The 20,244-nt window shown below is 36.2% G+C and overlaps 1 protein-coding gene across 1 annotated transcript in view; it reads left to right on the plus strand.

Annotated features, from left to right (window-relative positions):
* Positions 1-407: 407 nt before the first annotated feature.
* The window catches only part of WDPCP (WD repeat containing planar cell polarity effector), a 388,941-nt gene continuing 369,104 nt past the window's right edge, over positions 408-20,244 (plus strand). The window contains exon 1 of the mRNA XM_058683943.1: positions 408-523. The gene's annotated coding sequence lies outside the window, so the exon portion shown is untranslated. The remainder of the gene's footprint in view (positions 524-20,244) is intronic.

Genomic DNA, 20,244 nt, shown 5'->3' on the forward strand with positions numbered 1-20,244 from the left:
CTCTTCGCGGATTGCAAAGTAGTCCCTGAGGGCCGGCAGCTGTGATTGGAAGACAGCGATGAGCAGAAGATTTGTGCTTAAGGGAAAGGACCTGCCTGATGGCGCCCAGCAATTGGTGGGAGGGGAGGCATGTGGAACTTGAGGGAGGAGATACAGATCTGTTAGCTACATCCCCCGTACGTACGCATCTGAGACTTATCTTATTCCCAAGGGTAAATGTGTGAAGCAAAGAGACCTTCCGCTGCGTAAAACGGATTGACCCGGAAACAAAATCTTTTTAAAAACTATTTGCACCCTGGAGGGGCGGGCGGAATTGACGTGTCGCGAAGACTGGAAGGCTTCGCAGGTTGCTAAGCGACAGGCGGGAGAGCGCGCGCACGCACGGGCCGCTGGGGAGTACTTGGGGGGATTGTGGCTGCCGCAGCTCGGAAACGCTGGAGACAGAGCTAGCGTGCCGTGGCCAGCACGGCCTCCTTCCTTACTTGCCAGGGGACGCTCCTCAGTGGTAGTGTCGGGTGACGAGGTGAGCAGTTTGTGGGGACGCTCCTTTGAGGTGGCCAGGGGCCGCACGTCTGCCCTACTCAAGAGGCTGGTGAGCCAGGGCCCGAGGGCTAGGGGTTTTCTGGTAACCTGAGGGTCCAGAATGCCGGGTAGGCGCCGGCCTGCTTTGCTTCTATCTACCCGGGCGCTTACCTACTGGGCAGTGCCCGCGAGCTCGCCGGTGCCTCAGCGCTGAGTGTTAGGGCAGCAGCGTTCTGGAGGGCGTAGTGTCCTGAAGTTCGCGCCCCCTCCCCTGTGTATGATACGGCTCTTTTAAAGTTAAATAAAAAATAGTGCTTGTCTTGTGGGAAGTGAGCCCTTCCTCTCCTGGAGTTCACAGTTTCACGGATCTTTTTCTCTAAGTCCTTGTGAATGTCGACTTTTGCCTATTCTTTTTTGAAAACTGGCCTCTGTATAAGCCATCTTGACCTTTGAATTACGCCAAACCTGAATTTCTAAGGGACCTGTAGTACTTGAACGGGAGACACTAGTTGTTTCAGGCAGTGTCTCAGCTGGTGTACAACTGGGATGTTTTCATTTAAAATTAATGCTGCCCAAGAGAATTGTTGTGCTCCCTGAAACCTTGTTTGATGTGGCTAGGGAAAGGAAGATGTGGTGCTCTGGAATGACGTATATGTAAAGAAAATGAATGCAGTATCTATATTAGATAACATTGCTCTAACTTCTAGTTTTTCTCTATCACTGGTGATTGAATGCCAAGTGGTATCTTTCAGTTTCACTCTCTTCATTTTGGAGGGTTTGCTGTTGTAGGAAAGAACTATAGCATTTTACTTTCCAGTTTGCTTTATCAGTATTACTTATCATAACTGAATGGTTCTCTCTTCTTTGAATCACTTTATTCACTTGTTATTCATGTAACCTACTTTCCTGGTTTTCCTCTTATGTCACTGGTTGTCTCTTCTCAGGTTTCTTTGCATGTTCTTTTTTGCCTTTGACTTCTTAACATTGCAGTGCCTTTGCTCTTCTACCTACAGTTAATCCTTAAGTGATCTACGTCCTGAGTTGCATGGTTACAAATGTCAAATGCGTAGTTACTTCTGTGTCAAAAAATTCCCAAATTGGTGTTTTGTCCTGAATTCCGGATTCTATGTTGAACTGCTTACTCGTTATTTCCACTTGATTTCCTAATATGCATCATTTTCACTATTTTACAGTGTTTTCTACTGAGCAATTGTATATGGAGGTAAAACACCAAGCCCTTTGATATAGATAAAATGACCTTGGATTTCTCTAGTTCTAAGATGTTGGTTGTGAATTGGATTATGAGATTTCAAATGGTAGAGTAGTAAAGAGCTGGGATTGGTTAGATGAAAACTGGTGTGGGGCGCTTGGGTGGCTCAGTCGGTGAAGTGTCCAACTTCTGCTCAGGTCATGATCTCATGATTTGTGGGTTCGGGCCCCACATCAGGCTCTGCACTGATGGTGTAGAGCTTGCTTAGGATTCTCTCTCTCCCTCTGTCTCTGCCCCCTTCCCCCCTTGTGCTCACTCAAAATAAACAAACTTAAAAAAAAAAAATTGGCCAGGAAAATGTAGGGCAAGGGTTTTAGGATGTGGCACCCTATTAAGCTCTGAGAATTCAGAGATTAATATGATACAATTGCTGCCTTTTTGGAGCCCCCATAATAGCAGGGAATACAATTATGTAAATGACAACGTGGTGTGGCCTAGTTAGTAATAAAGAGTTAGCAACTATGGGGTGCCAGGACTTCACAAAGGAGGTGCTGCCTGAATGAAGGCAAATGGATGTTTTTGCCAGGCAGCTAAGATAAGAGGTAGAACCACATTTACTGTTTTATAAGTAGGGTTTTGGTTTGGTGGTAAGACAGCTGCTTTAAGTTCCTGATTTTTTTTTTTTTTTAACGGAGGCTCCAGAAATGTGTTACCCAAGACTATAGCTGTGAATCATGCAGCCATTAAATTTAAATTAGTTAAAATTAGATACAAAATTAAAAGTCCAGTTCCTTAGTCACACTAGTTAGATTTCAAGTGTCCAAAAGCCACTTGGGACAGAATATTGAACATTTTCATTATCACAGGAAGTTCTTTTGCACAGCTGTTGGAAGTTAGTGGAAGCAAGGCATCACCCAGAACAGGAACAGCTGCAACATATCTTTGTGGGGTGTTTCTTTTGCCCCTGAGTGTAGAATGGAGTGCATAGCTGTCTGTGCTACTGACTACACAGGAAGTGTACTGTCAGAGGCAAGAAACCCAATTCTGGTCTTAACCATCGCCTTTCTATTTTGGAAGAACTTTAACAGTCTTGGTGTGTGTCTGTTTGAAAGAATGTTTCCAAACACTGCATTGTCCTGGAGCTTGAACCTGGACTTAGCAAGCCCACAGAAGGGGTTGAGAAAGCAGTGTCCTTGTCTTGATGACACCAAACAACATCTGCCTGCTGCTCTTTACTATTTTAGAATGTCTGTGTTGCTGCCACATTCTGAGTAGATGGAAGAGTACCTACCACATATGGAAGTGTGAAATAGATTGGCAGGTTCAGACCCCACCAATAATGGGGGTTAGGAGAGAAAGGAGCCCAGTTGGGATATCTTTATACTTTAATGTGTACAACAAGTGCATGTTCATACATGGCTTTTAATGAATTGTCATATGTTTTGTTTGGATATATTTGTTTTCTATGACTTACGTCTTTTATGAGTTTTTCCTATTACATGTCCAGCTGGTTTTATAATTTTTTATATTTTCAGATTGGGTTAAACAAACATGCTTTTTGTAAATCAAATTTTACAATAGTTGTGAAATTTCTAAGGAAGGAGAAAGAAGAGAGACATCACTGGACAGTGGCTTGAGGGTGCTTTAAATGTATGGGTAGGTGGAGAAAATATTGGGAATTCATTTTATTTGTTCAACTGTACTCATCACCCAGTTTAACAAAGAATATTACCAATCCCTTCCCAGAGATCATGTGCTGACACACATGCACATATACTCACTCTTGAGTATATAGGTATATTTTGTAGTTATAAAAAGAAAGTTTTTTATTAAAAAAAAATCAACTAATGCCTTTTCTTTTTGAAGTTTATGTATATATTTTGATAGAGCGTGTGTGAATTGGGGAGGGGCAGAAGGAGAGGGAGAGAGAGAGAGAGTCCCAGGCAGGCTCCACACTGTCAGTGCAGAGCCTGATGTGGGGCTTGAACTCATGAACCATGAGATTATGACTTGAGCTAAATAAAGTTGGATGCTTAACTGACTGAGCCACCCAGGTGCCCCAAATAATGCTTTTTCTTATCCCCTACTAACTAGAGATTATGAAATCGTGTCTTATGTTACTGCTAATAGCTTTACATGTAAAAAAAAAAAATGTAAGCACAGACATAGCTACATTTTGTCATAAATATGTCCAAAGACATATACTTATGCCTATGTTTGAAGAAATTAAGACATACAAAAAGACTGCAATGGATCAGTTTATGACTCATAAGAGATAGGAAAGAGTGGGAAGAGCTAGGCCTTGGACAGTATGTCGAAGTATGGGCAGAGCAGGGACAGGAGAGTAGGCCAAAAAGAAAACAATTGAATGTGAAGAATTAACATATTGAAGTGAAGGTTAAATGGGAGGAAAAAATAACGTATTAATGTGCATTTTATGTCTTTTTTTTAAAAGTTTTTTTTTTTAATGTTTGTTTATTTTTGAGAGAGAGAGAGAGAGCGCGCCAGAATGTGAGCGGGGGTGGGGCAGAAAGAGTGAGACACAGGATCTGAAGCAGACTCTAGGCTCTAAGCTGTCAGCACAGAGCCTGACTTGGGGCTCGAACTGACAGACTGTGAGATCATGACCTGAACTAAAGTCATATGCTTAACCGACTGAGCCAGCTGGGTGCCCCTTATGTCTTGTGCTTTAGCCAATCTTCTTGCTGTTGCTAAAACATGTCCTTTGGAGCTGAGAGGTGGTAAATTGCTAACTGACGCACCCCTATACCCACACCTAATTTCTACAATTGTTAAGTGTTTTTTTTATATTTACTTTATCATGTTTCTATACATCTCTTCATGTGAAGTCTTTTTTGATTTCTCAGTCTGATCACTCTTTGTTTTAAATTTTGAATTTAAAAATTATCTGCAAAACTAATCAATGGTGGGAAAAAAATTCACCAACAGTGGTTCCCTCTAAGTGGGAGTTGGGGTGGACATTGACTGCAAATGGGCAAGAAGGAACTTTTTAGGTGACAGTAATTTGCTATATCTTGATGAGGGTGTGGATTAGAGAGGCGTAGACATTTGCAAAAATCTGCAAGTGAAACATTTAAGATTTGTGCATTTCATATTTGTAAATTTTCTCTTAAAAACTGTAAAAATTATTAAGCTCTAGCTAATGATAGTTATGCTGAAATATTTAGGGATGAAACATACTTATGTCTGCAGCTTTCTTTGAAATGCATCAGGGATGCCTGGCTGTCTCAGCCTGTGGAGCATGTGACTCTTGATCTCAGGGTTGTGAGTTCAAGCCCCACATTGGGCATAAAGATTACTTGAAAATAAAATCTTTTAAAAAATTAAAAAAAATATAAGATGGATTGATGGATATATAGGGGGATGAATAGTTATGTCCATACAAAGTTATAATATAGATAAAGCAAATATAGTTACAGGAAATACTGTATAGTAAAATGTTAATTTTAGAATTTAGGTGGTAGTCACTGTGCAATGCTCTCAACTTTTCTGTATTAGACTGATGCTTTCTCTGAGTTCAGAGACTCTTATACATCAATGTATGCCTCATAGAGCACAACATGATGTCTTCCTCAAAATCGGTATAAGAGAAATGTCTTCAAAATTGCTATTGTGGAATCTTGAAGACTAACAATCTTGACTTAATGAACCCAATCAGTTTCAAACTTTTCTAGCCAAGCAGAAATTTTGTAAATGCAAATTACATTGGAGAATGATTAGAAGTTGTTGTAGAGTACTGAGCATATCTGAAATTTCACAGATGTTATTTGACACTTTAATAAAAATTTATATATTACCAATTTTTGGTAAATAGCTTATTCACTTGTATACCAACTCATTTAGCTAAATTATCAGGCTTAACCTATAGGCAGAATTAAGAACAGTTTCAATTATAAAATATACATGTAGCAAAATTATTTTTTTATTTCAGTATGATATATTTATTGTCTAGTATGCTTGGTTTGCCTGTGGAATATAGTTGGCTCCATCTAAATGAAACTACTGAGATCTGTAGATGGAGGCCCAGAAAATGGGCATATATTATTCTTACTGGTTTATGTTACATGACGCTTATTTTAAGATAGGAAGTTGTAAACTGTCCCCAAAAGATGGGATTGACTGGGTAAGGCTGGCTGTCCATAGCCTTGTTTCTAAATCTAAGACCTCTGTTTCCTTTTTACATTTCAGTGCCTTAATTCCCAAGTCTGGTTTTGTAATACCCTCTTATATTTGGCGAAGTTTAATTTTAAAGAATCGTGGTACATAGGAATTTAGTTATAGTTCAATTTAATTTATAGCCCCTAGAAATGAATCAAGTTTTCATGACTTGCTGCTGAGATTTTTCATGTTATGTCTTAGTTGGTCTGTCCAGTTCATATAAAAAGGACTCAAAATTAAGGGAGGTGTTATTTTTTTATAGGCCCCCATAAATTTAATCATACTGTTTTACATTTTACAAAAATCAGATAGTGAATATGTATATTACATATGTATCATCCTGAAGTAGAGTATTATCCTCAGTTTAAGAAACTCAATTTCAAAAGTTGTGATTTGTTCAGATTCTTCTAGCCATATCTAGAAAAGATCTTACATTAAGAAAGCAAACTACATATCCCCTCATACATTTAAAAATTAACATCTAAAATGTGTGATGTTTATACAATTATAAAAATTGTAATTTCCAATGTATTATGAATATTGAATTAAAAAAAAAAAAAACAACTGTTAGATCATTCTTTAAAAAACATGCAGCGGGTGGGTACCTGAGTGGCTCAGTGGGTTGAGTGTCTGCCTTTTGATTTCGGCTCAGGTCATGATCTCATGCTTTGTGAGATCAAGCCTCTTGCCTGGGATTCTCTCTCTCTCCCTTTCTCTCTACCCCTCCCTTGCTCTCTCTCTCTCTCTCTCTCTCTCTCTCAAAATAAATAAACTTAAAAAAAATGCAGTGGAATGTAAATATCTTCCTACCATTGTCCTTTTAAAAAAATAGGTAAATATGTCTTCTTTGATAGTCAAAAGTTGAGGTTTCTATACATTGCTAATCTCAAACTTCCAATTTTATCTTACTTTAATGTAGTTTAATGCTAAAAAAGTCTTTTGTGAGCATGTTATCATAGTTTTTTATGACAAAAATATGAATATAAATTGAATCTAAATTTTTTTAAAATTTATCACTTATGGCTGTTGGTATAATAAACTTGTCATCACAGTTCTTAATTGCATACAGTGTATCAAAACAAATGTTGCAAATTTAGATACTTATTAAAAATTAAAAGTATAAATTTAATGGGGTGTATCTCAATGGATGGGACTTTTTCTCCCCTGATTAGTTTATATATATGTGGATGATTATTACTTGTGTTTAGAATGAGATTGGATTCAGTTTCAAATTTATTACCGTTTTCCAGAGTTATAGTTGTAAGTGCTTAGAAACCTTACTCACATAAATAAGAAGATGAGAATTCTTAGAACTCCTTCTATGTCATTTGCAAAACAAAGTCACGTAGAGGCCTGTAATCAGAAATTGTTTTCAGTGATCTCATTTGGGCCATTTCTTCAATTTGTCTGAAAACAGAAAATTGAAAACTACCTGACTTTCAAAAATATTACTTATTCAGAGCTTTACTAAAATTTGCCTAATGTTATACAGTCCCTCTTTGATTTAGAGTTACCTTGATTAATTCAATATGCTCTGAAAGTGTTAGGAAAAATTGAAATAGAATTTTATTAACACCTTCCCCAAACAATATTTGTAATTAAATGCTTTCATCTTACCATATTCCTTAAATATGTTTTTGTCAAAGACTTGAGGTGGTTTATTTGCTCATTGAATTTTCAGTTTTGGATAAAATATTGCCGTATAATCTAATTGTTGAAACCCAGTCAAATAAGAGTGACTTTTAATAAAAGTATGACTTCATTTTGAATTAAATTAATGCCCATTAATACCAATTTTGAAAAATACTATAAAAACCACTGAGAAATAAATTGTGGCATGCCTTTGGAAGAGATTATTAAACCAATAAAGTCAAAGTTAAGATGATGCAGGGATGAAATATGGTTTAAAATAACTGATTAAAGTGATGATAATGCTGTTCCTAATTGTTTAGTTTATAATAAAGTGATATAAAGTAGATCTAAAAATATAAATTATTTATGAATTGAGGAATATGATAAATGGTGTCGTATTCCTTCGGCATATGGGTATCAAACTCAAAGCTTTTGAGCTGCAGAGAACTTAAGAATCATATATACAAGTTAGAAGTAAATACGTAAATTTTGATAGACTTTTTATACCTCATCCAATCATTTCACAGTCAAACTTTGCCTAATCTCATGATTTCTATTCTTGATTTAGAGTGAATTTTCGAAGGGAGAGTTTTCATAACCAGAAATCTCATGCAGTCCTATAGCAGAATAGGACATCTTCATACTCCAAGGAGGCCACAGACATGTGTGCCCCCCTTCCCTCTTCCAGTTCAGATACATGCAATCACAGTCAACTGACTGGTGGTTCATGGCCTTGTTCTCTTTGTAGTTCCTTGTTAGATTAAAGAACACATTAGCACTGATTAGTTCATAAGTTACCTTTCACAGGTAATGCAGTATGTTACAAGAGAGGATTTTTGTTCTGGTGGGCATATTAGCATATTTCCAATTATACTAATAATAAGGTTGTCTTCTCTGCCTTCTTAGAGAATCAACTCTGGTAATAATTAATGTCAAGTAGTACAAATGTCATTGCAATTCATTGTGAGTTTGAATCTCCAGGTGGTTTCTGAATCATTCGCTTTTGTTAAGGCAACAAACAATAGAGCATTAATCTATTATGCTGGATTTGGAGATGTTTTTAACATTTTTTTCCAGTTCAGCATTATTTTTAGGTAATGTTTAATTAAAATTACAGAAAATATTTAAAATACCATTCTAACAACATCCAACAGAGCTATTGAAGGAGTATTAAGTTTCAAATCCCTAAAATTGAATGTTGGCTCTTGATACTCTAGGTATTTTGGAGCTTACAAGATTTTACACTTACACAGTAAGAAATTAACCTCATTAATTTTACTTATAGCATATATAAAATTGGTATGATTCCAGTTAAAAATCATTCATTTTGATGTTTTCTTTAATGAACAATAATTAAAGCTCTTTATGTAACAATTTTGTTATAATCTGATTGTGTTTCATTGAAACCAGCAAAGTAATTTTTAGAGAGAAATCTTAAGGTGCCTTTGCTGTCTTAAGTATCCGCACATTTAGAAATATGTGTTTTGCATAGCATCCATGCAATTGATAAAGAGCCATGGTAGATTATAGTGTGATTAAAAACAGGATCTCTTAAAAAGCAAGATTAAGACTTGTAAAATAAATCAGGGATTAAATTATTATAAAGGTTTTTTTTTTTTTTTTACTATGGTAAAATATGTATAAGATTTACCATCTTAGCTATTTTTAAGTATACAGTTCAGTGATATTACATATCTTCATAATTTTTAGCAACCATCATTATCCATCCCCATAACATTTTTCATGTGTTTTTAGTTTTTTAATTTTTATTTCTGAGAGAGCATGCACAAGAGGGGAAGAGGGGCAGAGGGAGAGAGAGAAAGAGTGACAGAGAGGGAGAGAGAGAGAATCTTCAGCAGGTTTCATGCTCAGCATGGAGCCTGATGTGGGGCTTGATTCCATGACCCTGGGATCATGACCTGAGCTGAAATCAAGTCAGATGCTCAGCCAACTGAGCTACCCAAGTGCCCTACACTTTCATCTTGTAAAGCTGAAACTCTATACCTATTAAACAATAGGAAACTTTGTTCTGGAAACTTTGTTCTGGAAACATGTTTGTAATCAAAGCACTTGTATAACAAAGCAAATTTCCCCATAAGAAATAATGGAAACTCAAATGATTTGTTATACAATCCAAAAATATTTATATAAAAATGATTACAATACTGTAATATAATACAAAATAATAAAGGAAATACAAAATATAGAGAAAAATAAATTAACCTGCACTTACCTTTGAAAACCTTAATGGCTAGTGTGCAGGAGACAGGAGAGAGGGAGGTTATCGTGTAGGATGACTTTCATTATCAGATACAGAATCATTGCTACCTACTGGATCAATGGAATCTTTTTCTGCATGGGGGCCATTATATATGCTTGCATGGATGTTGACTACAGTACGGTATTAATAAACTCTTGTCATATACTGTATTTAATGTAACTGGCAATAAAGTAGCAGAGGAAATGGTCTATATCTGCAGGCAGCCTGACCTAGAATGAAGCAAAACATTCCTAAGGTTACTCTTGTATGGAAAAGCAAAGGACTGGCCAAAGGTGCTCTGAAGTGATAAAAAATGTACTAGTGCTGGTGTGGGCACCTTCCAGTGTTCTGAAAAACCACTGATTTCTGCCAAATGCCGTGGTCTGAGAGTGAGCATGGGAGATGACCATCCACAATCCCTCAGCAAGAGAGCAAGAACCATTGGCTCAGTTGATCGTGTGACATTCAGCATCATATATTACCCATATTGTAAGACATTACTCGTTTTCAAGTTAAAATTTATCAGAAATGTTTGCTGTTCTTGCGGAACACTTGCAGGACAAGTTACAATCCAAGTTTTTACTGTAATTGTCTTTTGTTACTGGTTTTTTTCACTTAGTATATTGTCCTCAAGGTTCATCCATGTTGTAACATATTGCAGAATTTTCTTCTTTTTAAAGGCTAGCTAATATACCACTGTATGTGTATGTCACATTGTGCTTATCCATTCATCAGTTGATGGACCCTTGGTTTGCTTCCACGTTTTAGCTATAGTTAATAATGTTGCTATAAACATGGGTATACAAATACCTTTTTGAGATTCTGCTTTCAGTACTTTTAGATAAATACTCAAATGGAATTGCTGGATCATATGGTAACTGTAATTTTTCAAGAAACCATCGTATTGCTTTCCGTTAACAGCTGTTCCATTTTACATTCCTACCAGCATTGCATGAGGGTTCTGATTTCTCCACATCCTTCCCAAAATATATTTTCTGTTTTTTTTTTTTTTGATAGTAGCCATCCTAATGGGTATGAGATTATACCTTATTGTGGTTTTCATTTGCATTTCCCTAATGATTAGTGATTTGAGCATCTTTACATGTGTTTATGGACCGTATATCTTCTTTGGAGAAATGTCTACTAAAGTTTTTGCCCATTTTTAAATTGGATTTTGTTTTTAAAATTTAATTTTTTAAAGTAATCTTTATACGCATTGTGGGGCTTGAACTCACAACCCCAAGATCCAGAGTCATATGCTCTACTGATATAGCTAACCAGGTGCCTGTTTGTTTTTGTTTTTGTTGAGTTTTAGAATTTATAGATTCTGGATAGTAATCTCTTACCAGACATATGATTTGCAAATATTTTCTCACATTGTGTGGGTTGACATTTACTCTATGGATAGGCTCTCTTTTTTTTTTTTTTTAGTATTTTTTTAATAAACTTTTTCAGATAATTGTGGATATTCATTAATACTATGTTAAAACCACACACATGGTAATTTCTCAAAGGTTATTTGCAAAATGGAACCTGAAACAATTATCATTGAATATTTCCTATTTGATTACATTAAAAATCTATGTGCTTTTCTTGTACATTGAATGGGTCAATGTGTGACTTTTTAATTTAAATATTTATTTATTTTGAGAAAGAGCGAGGGAGATTGCGAGAGAGCATGAGTGGGGGAGGGGCAGACAGAGAGGGAGAGAGAGAATCCCAAGCAGGCTCTGTGCTGTAAGCCTGGAGCCTGACGTGGGACTCAGTCCCATGGACCATGAATTCGTGACCTGGCTGAAATCAAGAATTGGACATTTAACCAACTGAGCCGCCAGGCACCCTCAATGCGTGACTTTTTGAGTAATTGTTTCATTAAGGATAGTGGTTTTTGATGTCCAAGATTTTAAAATTTTCATGTAGTCCAGTTTGTCTATTTTTTTCTTTTGTTACTTGGGCCTTTGGCATCCTATCCAAGAAATCATCACCAAATCTAATGTCATAAAGCTTTTGTCCTATGTATGATTTTAAGAATTTTACTGTCTTAGGTCTTACACTTAGGTCCTTGATCCATTTTCAGTTAATATTTGTATATGATGTTAGGTAAGGGTCCAGCTTTATTTTTTTGCCTGTGCATATCCAGGTTTGTTGAAAAGACTCCTTACTGAGTGGTCTTAGCACCCTTGTCAAAAGTCATTTGACCATATATGTAAGAGTTTATTTCTGGACTTTCTATTCTATTCCATTGATCTATATATCTATGTAGTAGTCTATATATGCTGATACCATAATTACTGTAGCTTTGTAGTAAGTTTTGAAATGAAGAAGTATGAGCCCTCTAGTTTTTTTCTCTTCCTCTCTTTTTTCAATTGTTTTGGCTCTTTGCAGTCCTAGAGGTTCCATATGAATTTTAAGGTGAGTTTTACCATTTCTGCACAATATGTCATTGGGATTGCATTGAATCTGTAGACTGCTTTGGGTTGTATTGACATTTTAACAAATTAAAGTCTTCCAGTCCATAAACATGGGATGTATTCCCATTTATTTATGTTGTCTTTAATTGCTTTTTTTTTAATGTTTATTTTTGAGAGAGAGAGAGATTGTGTGCAGGTGCATTCAGGGGAGGGGCAGAGAGAGGGAGACAGAGGATCTGAAGTGGGCTCTGCTCTGACTGCAGAGTTCCTGATGTGGAGCTAGAACCCACGAACCGCAGGATCATGATCTGAGTCCAAGTTGGATGCTTAACCTGCTGAGCTATCCAGGTACCCCTTGTCTTTAATTTCTTTCAGCAGTGTTTCCTAGTTTTCATTGAACAAGTCTTTCACCTCCCTGATTAAGTTAATTCCTAAGTATTTTATTCTTTTTGATGCTGTTGTAAGTGGAATTTATTTTATAATTTCCTTTTCAGATTGTTCATTGTTGGCATACAGAAATGCAACTAGTGTTTGTTGGCTTTATGTCCTGCTACTTTATTAGTTCTGAGAGCTGTTTTGTGGATAGGGTTTTCTAAATATAAAATCATTATTTGCAAGCAGGTCATATGACTTCTTCCTTTCTCATTTGTATGCCTTTTTTTCCCCTTGCCTAGTTGCTTTAAGTAGAACCTCCAGTACTGTGTTGAATAGAAATGGTGAAAGGTAGGCATGTTGCCTTGTTTCCAATCTTAGAGGAAAAGCTCTAAGATCTAAGTTTTTAAGTCTTTCACCATTAAGTATGATGTTTGCTGTGGGTTTTTCATATGTGGCTTTTATTATGTTAAGGAAGTTTCCTTTTATTTCTAATTTGTTAAGTGTTATCATGAAAGGATGTTGAATTTTGTAAAATGTTATTTCTCCATCAATTGAGATGATCATGTGCTTTTTTTCCTTCATGTTGATGTGTGTATTATTTTGATTGATTTTCATATGTTGAACCATCCTTACATTAATCCCACTTGGTCATGGAGTTACCTTTTTAATATCCTGCTGAATCCTGTTTGCTAGTATTTTGTTGAGGATTTTTACACCATTGTTCATAAGAAATATTGATCTATAATTTTCTCACAGTGTCTTTGTTTGGCTTTGGTATCGGTATTATGCTGGTCTGTTAGAATGAGTTAGAAAGTGTTAGCTTTTCTTCAATTTTTGGGAAAGTTTGAGAAGAATTGATTCATTTCTTTTTAAATGTTTGGTAGAATTCACCTGAGACAGCTAAGCAGCAGGATTTTTCTTTACTGGGATTTTTATTACTGATTCAATCTCCTTAAGAGTTATAGGTCTATTCAGATTTTCTTCATGATTTAATCTTGGTAGGCTTTGTGTTTCTATGAATTTGTTCATTTTATCTACATTATCCAATTTTTTGGCATACAGTTGTTCATAGTAGTTTCTTGTAATACTTTTAATTTCTGTAGAATCAGTAGTAATGTCCTCCCTTCCATTCTGATTTTGAGTAATTTGAATCTTCTCTCCTTTTTTTCTTGGTCCATCTAGCTAAAAGTATGTTAATTTGGTCAATCTATTCAAAGAATCAACTTTTTGTTTCATTGATTTTCTCTATTGCCTTTCTATTCTTTATTCATTAATCTCTAATCTTTATTATTTCCTTCCTTTTGTGAGCTTTGGGTTTAGTTTTGTTCTCCTTTTTCTGGTTTCTTAAGTTGTAAACTTAGATTGTTAATTTTTAAAATCTTTTTTAATCTTTTTTTTTTTTTTTTTAACGTAAGCATGTATAGCTCTAATTTCCCCCTTAGCACTGCTTTGGTACATTCCGTAATTTTTGGTATTTGGTGTTTTTATTTATTTCTAAGGATTTTCTAATTTCTATTGTGATTTCTTTTTTTTTAATTTTAATGTTCATTTTTGAGAGAGAGACAGAGAGTGAGTGGGGGAGGGGCAGAGAGAGGGAGACACAGAATCCAAAGCAGGCTTCAGGCTCAGAGCCTGATGCAGGGCTCAAACCCACCAACTGAGATCATGACCTGAGCCGAAGTCGGATGTTTAACCGACTGAGCCACCCAGGCGCCCCGTGTGATTTCTTTTTTGAAATATTAGTTGTTTAAAAGTATATTAATTTCCATAATTTTGTGAATATTCTAGTTTGATTTTTGTTTTTGATTTCTAACTTCATTTTGTTGTGGCCAGAGAACATAGTTTGTATGATATCTTTTTAAACATATTGATACTTAATCTGTGGCATAATATATGTTGTATCTTGGAAAATGTCCCACATGCACTGGAGAAGGATGTGTGTGCCATTGTTTTTGGGTGGAGTGTTCTGTAATATGTCTGTTAGATTTAGTTTGGTTTATTGTATTAAGTGGTCTGCCCAGTGCAGTGGTTCTATCCATTATTTGTGAGTTGAGTATTGTATTTCTCCCTTAAACTCTGCCAGTTTTTGCTTCATATATTTTGAATGTCATTAAATGTATAAATATTTGTAATGTTACATCTTTTTGCTATATTGAAGCTTTTATTAATAATATACAATGTGCTTCATGCCTCTTACCTTTTTGGATTTAAAGTCTGTTTTGCGTGACTTAATATAGCCACCCTGCTCTCTCTTGGTTGCTGTTTGCATAGAATCTTTTTTTCATTCTTTCACTTTCTGTCACTTGTTTGTGTCTTTGGGTCTTAAGTGGGTCTCCTGAAGACAGCATACAATTGGGACATATATTTTTATTCATTCTTTTATTCTCTGCCTTTTCTTTGGAAAGTTTAATACACTTACACATGAAGTAGTAACTGATAAAGAGGGACTTTTGTCCCTCTGTATGTCTTCAGTATTTTTGTCCCTCACTTCCTGAATTGTTCTTTTATGTTTAGTTGATTTTTTTTTTTTTTTTTGGTAGGGAAATGTTAAATTCCTTTTTCATTTTCTTTTGTGTATATTGTATAGTTAATTTCTTTGTAATTACCATGGGGAATGTATTTCACATCCCAAAGTCATAACACTGTAATTTGAATTTATAACTAGCTTAACTCTAGTAACATACAAAAACTTTACAGTTCTAGCTCCATCCTTTTGGTTGTTGATGTCACATTGCGTGATCTCAAATAAACAATTCTTATAAATGCATTAGTATCCTAAATTATATAGAAAACAAGGTTTGGAGTTACAAACCTAAGTTATAGTAATAATAGCTTTTATACTAATTCAGTATTTTTTCCCCTTTTAAATGTATTAGTCATTTAAATCATTCAGAAAACAAAAAGTGCAGTTACAGACCACTGTTACATATACCAGCTTTTATAATTGCTCAAGTATTTACCTTTATGGATATCTTTTTTCCCCCATATGGCTTTAAATTACCGTCTAGTGTCTTTTCATTTCACTTGCAGGATTCCCTTGAACCTTTATGCATGGCTGGTCTAGTGGTCATGAATACCCTCAATTTTGTTTGGGAATATCTTAATTTCTCTTTCACTTTTGAAGGACAGTTTTGCGAGATATTGGATTCTTGGTTTTCAATTTTTTTTTTCGTTAGCACTTTGAATATATTTGCTCACTGTGTTCTAGCCTCCAAAGTTTCTGGTGAGAAATCTGTATGTAATCTTATGGAGGATTCCTTGGATGTGATGACTCTCTCTCTTTTGCTTTCAAGATTCTCTGTCTTTTCAAAGTTTGATTATAATGTATGTCTGTGTGGGTCTTTGAATTCATCTTACTTAGAGTTTGCTGAACTTCCTGGAAGTGTATTTCATGTCTTTTTTCAAATTTGGGAAGTTTTTGGCTATTATTTCTTCAATTATTCTCTTTCCTTTTTTTCTCCTTATCTTCTGCTTCTGGGATTCCTATGATGCATATGTTGGATTGATTGATGGTATCCCATAGGTCCTTTAGGCTCTGTTCACTTTTCTTCAAATTTTTTTTTCTTTTTGTTTCTGAGGCCTCAATAATTTCTATTGTTCTATTTTCAAGTTCACTGATTCTTTTTTCTTTATATTCAGGTCGGCCTTTGAATCTATCTAGTGGATTTTTCATTGCAGTTACTGTACTTTTCAGGTCTGTAACTTAATTTTGGTTTGTTTTAGGTTTTCTATGTCTTTTTTTTGGTATTTCCATTTTGTCCCCCCCCCCCCCCCCGCTTTTTTTTTTTAAACTTTCTCTACATCTTTCTTTGGTTCTTTGGAAATATTTAAGACCATTGTTTTGAAGTTTTTTGTGTAGTATATTTGCCAGTAGGTCTTTCAGGGACAGTTTCTCTTAGTTGTTTTTATTGAATGGGCTATACTTTCCTGTTTCTTTGTATGGCTTGTGATTTCTTGTTTAATACTAGACATTTGCAACTAATAATGTGGTAACTCTGGAAATTGAATTCTCTGCTTTTCCCAGAGTTTGCTGTTGTTGTTTAAAATCTAGGCTGTTTCTGTACTGAGGATCAGACCGAGGTATAGACTTAATGTCTGCTCAGGTCTTTTCTGAGCCTTTCTCTGGGCATTCATGGTCACTTTCTTTTTTTTTTTTTTTTATTTATTTTTTATTATTTTTTTTAATGTTTATTTATTTTTGAGACAGAGACAGAGCATGAACGGGGGAGGGGCAGAGAGAGAGGGAGACACAGAATCAGAAGCAGGCTCCAGGCTCTGAGCCATCAGCCCAGAGCCCGACGCGGGGCTCGAACTCATGGATCGTGAGATCGTGACCTGAGCTGAAGTTGGACGCTTAACCAACTGAGCCACCCAGGCGCCCCTTCATGGTCACTTTCTAATTTTCCTTGTATATGTAGTAATTTTGATGTTCTATTCTTAAATGTCTGGCTCCCAAAAGAGTTTGAAAAAGCAGAAAAATGAAGAGGGGGGAAAATGGGCATTGGTCTTTTAAATCCTTTGGAAATCACTTCAGCATTGGGGAAGGGGCTTGCAACAATGAAGGGAGGTGCAACAAGAATGGGTGTCTGCCTCTTTGTACCTTTGTGAGAAGAAGCAGTAATCAGTTATCAGTTTTTGGAGGACAGAATTGTTGTTGTTGTTGTTGTTTTAACTCCACCTGTCTCCAGGAAGCTGTGTACAAGCTGCTCCAGGAGCACATGTACAGCTGGCTGCCACATGGCTAAGACTAGAGGATTGGGTAGCTGCTACTGTGCAGAAAGTTGAGATGGACTGAAGCTAACAAAACTGCCCATTCAGATCTTCTGAAAGTTGCAAACTTGTATCTGACTCCAGACATCCAAAACAGTTACATGGGACAGATTCTGCCAGTGTAATTGTTGCAGAAGTAGGGAGATCGTTCTGGTGTTTCCTACTCCACCATCTTCCCAGAATCCTCTCCACATACTTTTTAATAACTTTTTTTTTAACCTTTTATTTATTTTTGAGACAGGGAGAGACAGAGCATGAACAGGGGAGGGTCAGAGAGAGGGAGACACAGAATCTGAAACAGGCTCCAGGCTCTGAGCGGTCAGCACAGAGCCCGACACGGGGCTCGAACTCACGGACCGCGAGATCATGACCCGAGCCGAAGTTGGCCACTCAACCGACTGAGCCACCCAGGCGCCCCCTCTCCGCATACTTTTAAATTGAAGGATTATACTGATCTAAATAGTTACTAGTTGACTAATAGTTACTAGTTAAAGTTTGGATTGTATTCTTTTTTTTTAAATGCAAGAATAATATTATTAATATAATAATAATAATAATATAATATTATTTGGTTTAGGTGACATGCAAAACATTTTTTGCAAATACTCTCAAATAGCTTCTACAGTGAATACAGAGTATTTTAAAAATTATTATTACATTCACTTCAGTGGGTCTTAAACATAGTAATTCCAAAATCAAATTTAGTCGTGAAAGAAAAAAAAGTTCTTGTAATTTAATTTAAAGTTGTAGTCACAATTGGAAATGCTTTATTACTAATTTTTAAAAAGTATTTTATGCACACATAATTTATACACCTCCCAGCATATTTAACTATAAAATATTTGGCTAGATTTTCAGGAATGGTGAAGTACAGGGCATCTTAACAGGATGAAATTTATAGTCATGTGATTATCATATAACCAAGTTGCTATGAGAAGTCAAGAGGTAGAATTGACTGGAATCAGTTGCTAGAACCTCCTCTTGTAACTTCATGTAAAACAAGGTAAAATATTATCCATCCACTTTTTGATAAGTGGTTGTTTCCAGGACTATGAGATTTTTTAAGTAGATGGAAGGGAATTTATTTGTTTTTGTTTTTGTTTTTTTAATTTTTTTTTTTTTAACGTTTATTTATTTTTGAGACAGAGAGAGACAGAGCATAAACAGGGGAGGGTCAGAGAGAGGGAGACACAGAATCTGAAACAGGCTCCAGGCTCTGAGCTGTCAGCACAGAGCCCGATGCGGGGCTTGAACTCAGGGACCGCGAGATCATGACCTGAGCCGAAGTCGGCCGCCTAACCAACTTAGCCACCCAGGCGCCCCGGGAATTTATTTGTTTTAACAATACTGCCTAGCTATGTGATCTTGAACAAGTTTCTTGGTCTCTATAAGCCTCAGTTTATCAATGAAAAGGGGATCATAGCACAAGAATGACCATAAAACCTGGAAACATCATGTAGCAACTCCTATAGCTATCCCTTTCAATCTGGAGATGTATAGGAATGTTCATAAGCAGTGTCTAAGAGCAAAACTCTAAGCGCCCATTTGTCCATCAGTAGGAGAATGAATGAATATATTGAAAATGAATGGACCATAACTATATACACCAATATGGATGGATATCAAAAATGCAATGTCGAGTGAAAAAAGCAAATCACATAATATATAGAGTATGATCCTATTTTTATGGAATTTAAAAATATGTAAAAATCCTATTTAGGGTTTCATACACATCTAGTAAAGCCATATAGTATAGCAGAGGAATGATTAATTCAGAAGTGAGTTCTTTGGTGGAGAGTACAAGAGGGTGCAGTAAGGTCTTTATTTTTTTTTTAATTAAAAATTTTTTTTTACTGTTTATTTATTTTAGAGACAGAGCACAAGTGGGGTTGGGGCAGAGAGAGAAGGAGACAGAATCCGAAACAAGCTCCAGGCTCTGAGCTGTCAGCACAGAGCCCATCGCAGGGCTCGAACCCATGAACTATGAGATCATAACCTGGGCTGAAGTTGGAAACTCAACTGACTGAGCCACCCAGGTACCCTATAAGGTCTTTATTTTTTTTTTATTTTTTTATTTTTTAATAATTTTTTTTTTCAACGTTTTTTATTTATTTTTGGGACAGAGAGAGACAGAGCATGAACGGGGGAGGGGCAGAGACAGAGGGAGACACAGAATCGGAAACAGGCTCCAGGCTCCGAGCCATCAGCCCAGAGCCTGACGCGGGGCTCGAACTCACAGACCGCGAGATCGTGACCTGGCTGAAGTCGGACGCTTAACCGACTGCGCCACCCAGGCGCCCCTATAAGGTCTTTAAATATTGGTAATCTTCTGCTTCTTAAGATGTGTGGGTACATGGGAATTTAATTTATTCATTTGTATGTTTTTAATATATATTTATTACTATTTAAAATATACCTCTGATCACACTTGTTTGATATTTTATAAAAAAAAAAAAATACAGGGGCGCCTGGGTGGCTCGGTCGGTTAAGTGTCCGACTTCAGCTCAGGTCACGATCTTGCGGTCCGTGAGTTTGAGCCCCGCGTCGGGCTCTGGGCTGATGGCTCAGAGCCTGGAGCCTGCTTCCGATTCTGTGTCTCCCTCTCTCTCTGCCCCTCCCCGTTCATGCTCTGTCTCTCTCTGTCTCAAAAATAAATAAACGTTAAAAAAAAAATTTTTTTTTTTAAAATACATAGTGCTTAGAGTTTTATTTTTTATCATGGAATAGCACCTTTGAAAAAGATTTATGTCTCTCATTAATTTTCTATCCTGATAGAAAAATTTACATTTTTGTAAATCCCATTTAAGTTTTCAAGGTTACATTTATTTTTTTCTAAATTTTTTAATGTTTATTTTTGAGAGAGAAAGAGCATGGGTCGGGGAGGG

The sequence above is a fragment of the Neofelis nebulosa genome, chromosome 9, assembly GCF_028018385.1.
Source record: "Neofelis nebulosa isolate mNeoNeb1 chromosome 9, mNeoNeb1.pri, whole genome shotgun sequence".
Taxonomy (NCBI): Eukaryota; Metazoa; Chordata; class Mammalia; order Carnivora; family Felidae; genus Neofelis; species Neofelis nebulosa.